Source organism: Chlorocebus sabaeus, chromosome X, assembly GCF_047675955.1.
Source record: "Chlorocebus sabaeus isolate Y175 chromosome X, mChlSab1.0.hap1, whole genome shotgun sequence".
Taxonomy (NCBI): domain Eukaryota; kingdom Metazoa; phylum Chordata; class Mammalia; order Primates; family Cercopithecidae; genus Chlorocebus; species Chlorocebus sabaeus.
Window position 1 is genome coordinate 100,841,470 of NC_132933.1, and position 8,607 is coordinate 100,850,076.

At 38.6% G+C, this 8,607-nt stretch overlaps 2 pseudogenes; one reads left to right on the forward strand and one right to left on the reverse strand.

Moving 5' to 3' along the window:
• Nucleotides 1-5,025: 5,025 nt before the first annotated feature.
• Nucleotides 5,026-5,203, reverse strand: LOC103232000 (cytochrome b-c1 complex subunit 9 pseudogene; annotated as a pseudogene).
• Nucleotides 5,204-7,073: 1,870 nt separating this feature from the next.
• LOC119622585 (importin-7 pseudogene) lies at nt 7,074-8,275 on the forward strand (annotated as a pseudogene).
• The last annotated feature ends 332 nt before the right edge of the window (nt 8,276-8,607 follow it).

Sequence of the window (8,607 nt, forward strand, 5' to 3'; positions counted from 1 at the left end):
AGATATATAGACCAATGGAACAGAACAGAGGCCTCAGAAATAACACCACACATCTACGACCATCTGATCTTCAACATATCTGACAAAAACAAGCAATGGGAAAAGGATTCCCTGTTTAATAAATGGTGCTGGGAAAACTGGCTAGCCATATGCAGAAAACTGAAACTGGACCCCTTTCTTACACTTTATACAAAAATTAAGTCAAAATGGATTAAAAACTTAAATGTAAAACCTAAAACCATAAAAACCCTAGAAGAAAACCTAGGCAATACCATTCAGGACATAGGCATGGGCAAAGATTTAATGACTAAAACACCAAAAGCATGACAACAAAAGCCAAAATTGACAAATGGTATCTAATTAAACTAAAGAGCTTCTGCACAGCAAAAGAAACTATCATCAAAGTGAACAGGCAACCTACAGAATGGGATAAAATTTTTGCAATCTATCCATCTGACAAAGGTCTAATATCCAGAATCTATATGGAAGTTAAACAAATTTACAAGAAAAAAACAACCCCCTCAAAGAGTGGGTGAAGGACTTGAACAGACACTTTTCAAAAGAAGACATCAATGTGGCCAGCAAACATATTTTTAAAAAGCTCATCATCACTGGTCATTAGAGAAATGGAAATCAAAACCACAATGAGATACCATATCACACCAGTCAGAATGGCGATCATTAAAAAGTCGGGAAAAAACAGGTGCTGGAGAGGATGTGGAGAAATAGAAACACTTTTACATTGTTGGTGGGAGTGTAAATTACTTCAACCACTGTGAAAGACAGTGTGGTGATTCCTCAAGGGTCTAGAACCAGATATACTGTTTGACTCAGTGATCTCATTACTGGGTATATACCCAAAAGATTATAAATCATTCTACTATAATGACATGTGCACACATATGTTTATTACAGCACTATTTACAATAGCAAAGACCTGGAACCAACTCAAATACCCATCTGATAGACTGGATAAAAAAATGTGGCACATATACACCCTAGAATACTATGCAGCCATAAAGAAGAATGAGTTAATGTCCTTTGCAGGGACATGGATGAAGGTGAAAACCATCATTCTTGGCAAACTGTCTGTCACAGAAACAGAAAACCAAACACCGCATGTTCTCACAAGTGAGAGTTGAACAATGAGAATACATGGACACAGGGAGGGGAACATCACACACTGGAGCCTGTTGGAAGGCAGGGGCAAGGAGAGAGAGAGCATTAGGACAAATACCTGATGCACGTGGGGCTTAAAACCTAGATGACAGGTTGATGGGTGCAGCAAACCACCATGGCATGAGTATACCTATGTAACAAACCTGCACCTTCTGCACAGGCATCCCAGAACTTAAAGTAAAATTTTAAAAAATGTAAATCAAATCATGCCATTTCCCTGCCTGTATCTCCTATTGCCTTCCCATTGCAATTAGAATAAAAGTCAAATTCCTAATCCTGGCCAAGCAATGGCTTTGGCAGGGCTTTAACCTTCTCTCCCTTCTGTTTTCTTCCTCTCCATTCCTCACTATCACGTCATGTCAAATATTAATAACATTCTTCAATAAGAATTCTTGCTTCCTTGGGTCATGCAATTTGTGAACACAAATAGCTTTTAAAAACAGTGATATTTTTATTGACCTGTAATATGCAATCCTATATAGAATTCTTATGCTTGTTATAAAAATGCAACTTTGTTGGCAAGTAATCTATTGCCCTCGTTTCAACCGGAAAGCCTCATCTAAGCTCCCTTGCCCCACATACAGGAATTCCGGAGTCCCTTTTTCAGTTCCTGTCCTGATCTGGCTCCTCATTATTACCCACATCTGCAGCCTCAGCCTATGCCACTTTTCCCATTTTTTTCCGTTCTCCAGCTACTTTGAACTTCCTTCATTCTCACCTCAGTGCCTCTGTACTCTCGTTTGTTTTGCCAGTAATATGCTTCTCCTCATTCTTCGTCCGGCTCTTACACATCCTACAGAAATTGACTTAATATCATTTTCTCATAATGACCTTCCCTACCCACCTTGACCCTAAATTGGGGCTTTACTACAGCTAGTGTGACCATATATCCCAGTTTTCCTAGGACAGTACTGGTTTGTACCTGTTGCCTTAGCAAAATTACAAATAGCACCCTCATTTACTTTCAAAAGTAACACCACTTGGTCGATAAATTATATGATTAACTCTAAGTAGAGGTCCAATACATGCAGAGAAGCAGTAGAAAAAAGCAGAAGAGAGGAGTAAGAGGGATGACAGGAGGATGTAAAAAAATTTTAAGTGTAGGAGGAGTGGAAAGATGCAGGAAGAGGGGAGATTATGAAGGATAATAAAGATTGAGAAGAGGAGATGAAGGAATAAATACAGAGAAAAGAGAAATGGGCAAGCTGAAGAGCAAGCAAAAGGACAGGGATGTGAAGAGAAATAATAGTTCAGATGAATTCAAACCTCAACTGTAAGTGAATATATTAAGGATTCTCAACTCATTAGAGTGCAAACATAAAACATGATGTTATTTTTTCCAGTGACTGTTCTCCATCTAGGAAAGTTGAAAACATATCGTTTACACTTGTGTAGATTGGCCACATCCTATTAGTTTGTGGTGATATTATTAGAATGATCTCATATAATTTTTTACTTATAAATATAAGTAAATAGATGTGCCATGTAAGATTGTCACATTTATTTTACAATTGGATTTTTGAACTTGATTTAAATCTCAGATCTCCTTGCCTACCTCAAGTCATTCTAGACCAGGCTGTGACTTCAACATCGTAATGTGTAAAGGAGATGAAGAAGTCAAGGACTGTAAATTCTCTCCCTTTGTTGTCCTCCCTTCTAGAAATTTACTTTCCCCTCTATGGTGTTGTGGGATATGGAAAGACAAAAAAAAGGGACACGCAACTCTTTACTCAACTGGATGAATTTTCCAGTCCCACTCTCTTATTGATGTAACTTCTTCCTTAGACCACAGTTGGGGCTTAATGAGAATGGGTTGGAATTATATTAATGCCTTATTGATGAGGGACTCATCTCAATGTAACTTCCCTAAACATTGAATACCCCTTGCAAGATTTGGTCACCATTCCCCACTGACCTTCAACTGATGGCTTTCATATAGCATCCCTCTATGATGTGTGCTTCTTAGCTATCCACCCACATACTGTGGCAGTACTAGAAAGACCATGGCCCTCAATTGCATCTTCTCTCAGTTATCAATGCTATGACAGTCCTATAAATCCTCTTTACCAGGCAATTCCCACAATGTCATCTTCCCCATTTTCTTTTCCGCTACTCAGCTAATATAGGATCAAATCAATAAGTACATAGGCTAATCAGACATATAACTGAGGAAAAAATGTGTCTGCCATTCTCTGAGGAAATCTTCATTTTTATAGTAATATTGATTTCCAATTTAATTTTGTTGTGGCCAGAGAATATACTGTTATCAATCTTCTAATATCCATAAAGTCTGTAGTGATGTACACTCTTTTATTCCTGTTACTAGAGAGTTTTCTCTTTCTTTGTTCCTTGGACATTCTCTCTAGGAATTTATAATTTTTATTAATCTTTTCAAATTATCTCTGATAAAATACATTTTTATATTCATCTCATGAAATATATATGTATTCATCTCTGATAAAATACATATATATATATATATTTTTGGAGATGGACTCTTGCTCTGTCACCCAGGCTGGAGTGCAATGGCACGATCTCAGCTCACTGCAACCTCCTTCTCCCGAGTTCAAGCAATTCTCCTGTCTCAGCCTCCCTAGTAGCTGGGATTACAGGTGTACATCACCATGCCTGGCTAATTTTTGTATTTTTAGTAGAAAGGGGATTTCGCCATCTTGGCCCGGCTAATCTCGAACTCCTGACCTCAGATGATCCACCTGCCTTGGCCTCCCAAAGTGCTGGATGATTAATATCTTATCTAGGAATATGTTATTTCATTTATAAATATTTGCAGGCATTTACAGATATTTCTAGATACTTCATGTTTATTTCTAATTAAATTTTGTTGTGATCAGAGAACATACTCTGTAAGATTTCAAACTTTTGATATTTATGGATATATATTTTATGGCACAGAATATAATTTACCTTGATGAGCATTCCATGTGGCCTTGGAAATAATAGGAATTCTTCAGCAATTAGGAGTAGTGTCCCATAAAATGTCAATTACATTAATTTGGATAACAGTATTATAGAAATATTTTAAATTTTTACTGATTTTTTTTAGTTCTTCCATTAATTACCGAGAAAGGAGAGATAAAAATCATCAATTATGATTTTAGATATGTCTCTTTCTCCCTTCAGATCTGTCTGCATTTGTCTCATAAATTTTGAGGCTCTGTTTTTAGACACATACATATTTAACATTACTATTTATTAATGCACTATCTTTATAAAATTTCTCACCCTATCTCATGTGATATTCTTTTTCTTGGTCTACTTTACCTGATATTTATGTAGCCAAAACAGTATTCTTAGGTTTGTATTTTGCTTTTTCTTCACTTTATTTTCAATCTATTTAAGTTTTTATATGTAAGTGCATCTCTTTTTGTTAACAAATAGTTGGGCCTTGCTTTCTTATCGTATCTAATAGTCTCTGCCTTTCTATTGAAGTGTTCAGTTTATTTCTATTTAATGTAATTATAGATGCCATTCAGTCTGTCATTTGCTATTTGTTTTCTTTTTGTCTCATTTGTTTATTATTCCTCTATCTCACATTCCTTACTTATTTGGGGATAAACATTTTTAGTATTTTATTTCAGTACTTCTATTGTCTTTTTTTTTCCAAGGGCAATTCACATCTATTTCTTGATGATGCTGACTAAACATACTTCAAACACGGCAGAAGGTAAAGAGTCTATTTTGTAGGTGAAACCGTTTCTTGCCAACAGCGAAGAGTGGTACATGAAAAGCAACTTGAGCATCGTCTTCAAGCTGAGGCCCCAGCTCTGGGCAAACAGCTGGCGAGTGGACCTGGTCCTTCTGGCCTGGATGGGGGTCTCCAAGGAACTACTTTTTCTCATACTTTTGCTTGATGTGTTTCCATAACTTCCCCTCGCTGATGTGCTGGTAGATCACGTCCGCGGCCCTGATGGAAAAACAGGCCCACAGCGATGGTGAGGGCGAAGGTGGAAGTCCTAAGGAACAGCAGGAAGTACAATTTCGCAGTCAACGTCGGTATCGCCATGTTTCTTCCTCTATTATCTTTTTAATAAAAAATTTTGGTATTAATTTTAGGGATTGCTCAAGGGTTACCATATGCATCTGTAACTTATCACAGCCTATTAGCGTTAATATTTACAACTTCACATAAAACATAATACATTTACAATAGTAAAAATTCATTCACGTCTCTCAATTGTGTAGTTGTGGACATATATTTTATTTCTACATTAATTATAGACTCCACCATAGAATTTTTTTGCTTTAAATAGTTTTCTTTTTTATAATTAAGAGAAAATAAAGGATAATATTTTATGCTTACCTACATAGTTAACAATTCTGGTGCTCTTTATTCCTCATTGTAGATCAAAATTTCCATTGCATCTCATTTTCCTTCAACCTAAAGAACTTCATTTAGCATTATTTGTAGTACTATTCTGCTGGTAACAACCTCTCTTAGTCTTCACTTCTCACAAAAGATTTGTATTTCACATTGATTTTTCAAGTACATATATAATATATATGTGATATAAAATGTTGGTGTAACAGTTAATTTTTTCATTTTGCACTTTATATATATTGAAGAAAAGTAAGGCAGCAGTATTGTTTTGGGAGTAATGTAAAAATCCTGTTCTAGCTCTTGATTGCTAAATCTAAATCCCCCTTCCTCCTCTTTCATGTTTTTCTGACTTGGTATTAGGACTAAAAACCTAAGCATTAGTGCTTTCGAGATGCACAGCAATAGGCCACCAAAACCAAGGGCCTCTAGTATCCCTGAGGCAACCCTGACCCCCTGTTGTCATCCAATTAGGTGATAAGAAAGTAGCTTAGATTATCCAGGAGGCACTTGCAGAGAGGGAAAGGGATGGGGAAGGGGACTCACCCCTCAGCTATCAACACACATTGTTCTGCAGAGAACTGATATCACCTGCCTGGCGACTTGACTTAACATTTCTTTGTACCTCCACACCTTTCACAGAGGGTTGAGGAGCCCTAAGGAAATACCAAAAAAATGGAAACACAGTGTCAACCCTGCAGGACCAAGAGAAATTCACACTAGAACAGACAGACTCGACCAGGAGGCTTTCAACTTGGGAAGTTCCTTGGTAAAGTTCTCCATGATAGGGGTGTTGAGATGCATCTAGTTTTCCCAATTTGAGAATATTTAGAGGCCACAGATATGCTTCTGAAGAGAGACCTCACACCACACAGAGAAATAACTGAAAGTGCCATTGCTCAGCCTCCAACCCTACCCAGAGCAGCACTGGTTAGTCAGCACCAGCAGCACTGGTCAGCAGCTCTGGAAAGTCAGCCTTTCCTTCCTGACCCAAGCATAACACCATCATGCCTCATGGATTTCAGAGGGAACGAATATTCAAGGAGCACTGACAATTTAGAACAGGCACACACCAAACTGAAACAGCCGCAAGAGAAGAATCACCAAAAATAAGGCACTGCCCAGGACCTTTAGAGAATACATCAGAGACTTAGAAAAGGACAGAGGCCGGCCACAGTGGCTCACACTTGTAACCTCAACACTTTGGGAGGCCAAGGCGGGCGGATCACTTGAGGGCAGGAGTTTGAGATCAGCTTGGCCAACATGGTCAAACCCGTCTCTACTAAAAAAGAAGAAGAAGAAGAAGAAGAAGAAGAAGAAGAAGAAGAAGAAGAAGAAGAAAAATTAGCAGGGCGTGGTGGCGGGCGCCTGTAATCCCAGCTACCCAAGAGACTGAGGCTGGAGAATCGCTTGAACCCGGAAGGCAGAGGACGCAGTGAGCCAAGATCGTGCCATTGCACTCCAGCCTGGGAAACAAGAGAGAAACTGCATCTCAAAAAAATAATAAAATAAAATAAAGCCTTTCACGCCGGTTTCCGCTGCGGAGCGCTGCGGGTCCATGTGTGCAGTGAGTAACGCTATTCCTGGCCCAAGCCTGGGTTTGACCGAGTCCGCGGTGCAATGGACCCCAACACACAAGTCTCTGAATTTTGTCTCAACACTGCTCCAGATTACTATGTCGGAACAGCTGAATTTACCTGTGAGACAGGCAGGTGTTATCTATTTGAAAAATATGATAACACAGTATTGGCCTGATCGAGAAATAGCACTAGGGTATATATCCCCTTATACTATTCCAGAAGAAGATCGCCATTGTGTTTGAGAAAATATTGTAGAAGCCATTATCCATTCTCCTGAGCTCCTCAGGGTACAGCTTACTACATGCATTCATCACATCATCAAACACTATTATCCAAGCCGCTGGACTGCCATTTTGGACAAAATTGGCTTTTATCTTCAGTCCGATAACAGTGCTTGTAGGCTAGGAATTCTTCTTTGCCTTTATCAGCTTGTGAAAAATTATGAGTATAAAAAACCAGAGGAGTGGAGTCCATTGGTATCAGCAATGCAGCATTTTCTATCAGTTCTAAAGGATCATTTTATATAGCTTCTTTCTGACCAGTCTGATCAGTCTGTTCTCAACCAGAAACAAATATTCGAGATCTTCTATGCTCTTGTTCAGTATATTTAATGGATTTCAAAAAGCACATGCCTGATATGCAGAACATGGGAATGACAGTGATGATGATGATGAAGCTGAAGATGATGATGAAACCGAGGAACTGGGGAGTGATGAAGATGATATTGATGAAGATGAGCAAGAATATTTGAAGATTCTGGCTAAGCAGGCAGGTGAAGATGGAGATGAAGATTGGGAGGAAGGTGATGCTGAAGAGACTGCTCTGGAAGGCTATTCCACAATCATTGATGATGAAGATAACCCTGTTGATGAGTATCAGATATTTAAAGTATCTTTCAAACTATTCAAAATTGTAATCCTGTGTGGTATCAGGCTCTGAGTCACATGGTCTTAATGAAGAACAAGAAAATAGTTACAAGACATAGCAACTCTGGCCGATCAAAGAAATCCAAAATGATTGAGAAGCATGGAGGACACAAATTCAGTGCTCCAGTTGTGCCAAGTTTTTGAATTTTGGAGACCCAGCACCACGGATGAATTGAGCTATCTCTTTATTTCCTGCTGTGTGATTGCAGTGAAGAGCTTGTGTTCCTCCTAGTAGTGGTTCCAGAACTGGTTCATGTTATCTATCCTAAACTAATGATCAATAGACGGGGAAAAAAAAAAAAAAAGCACCAACCACCCCAGGAGATGGGACCAGATCATGCAACCTGGCACTGGAAAAGAAACCAGTGGGATTTGGGGGATGGGGGGATGGGGAGGTACCTTAGGGGGCATATTTTCTTTATTTTTTGAAGAAAGTAAGATCTTGACTCTGAAGCTTCAAAGTGACACTGTGGAAATGTGAAATAAGAGGGGATGTCATGAAGGCAGCTTTTCTTTTTCTGAGGAAAAAATAGGCATGGGCTACAGAACCATTTAAAATGTCTCACTTACGGTATAAAGCTCAAAG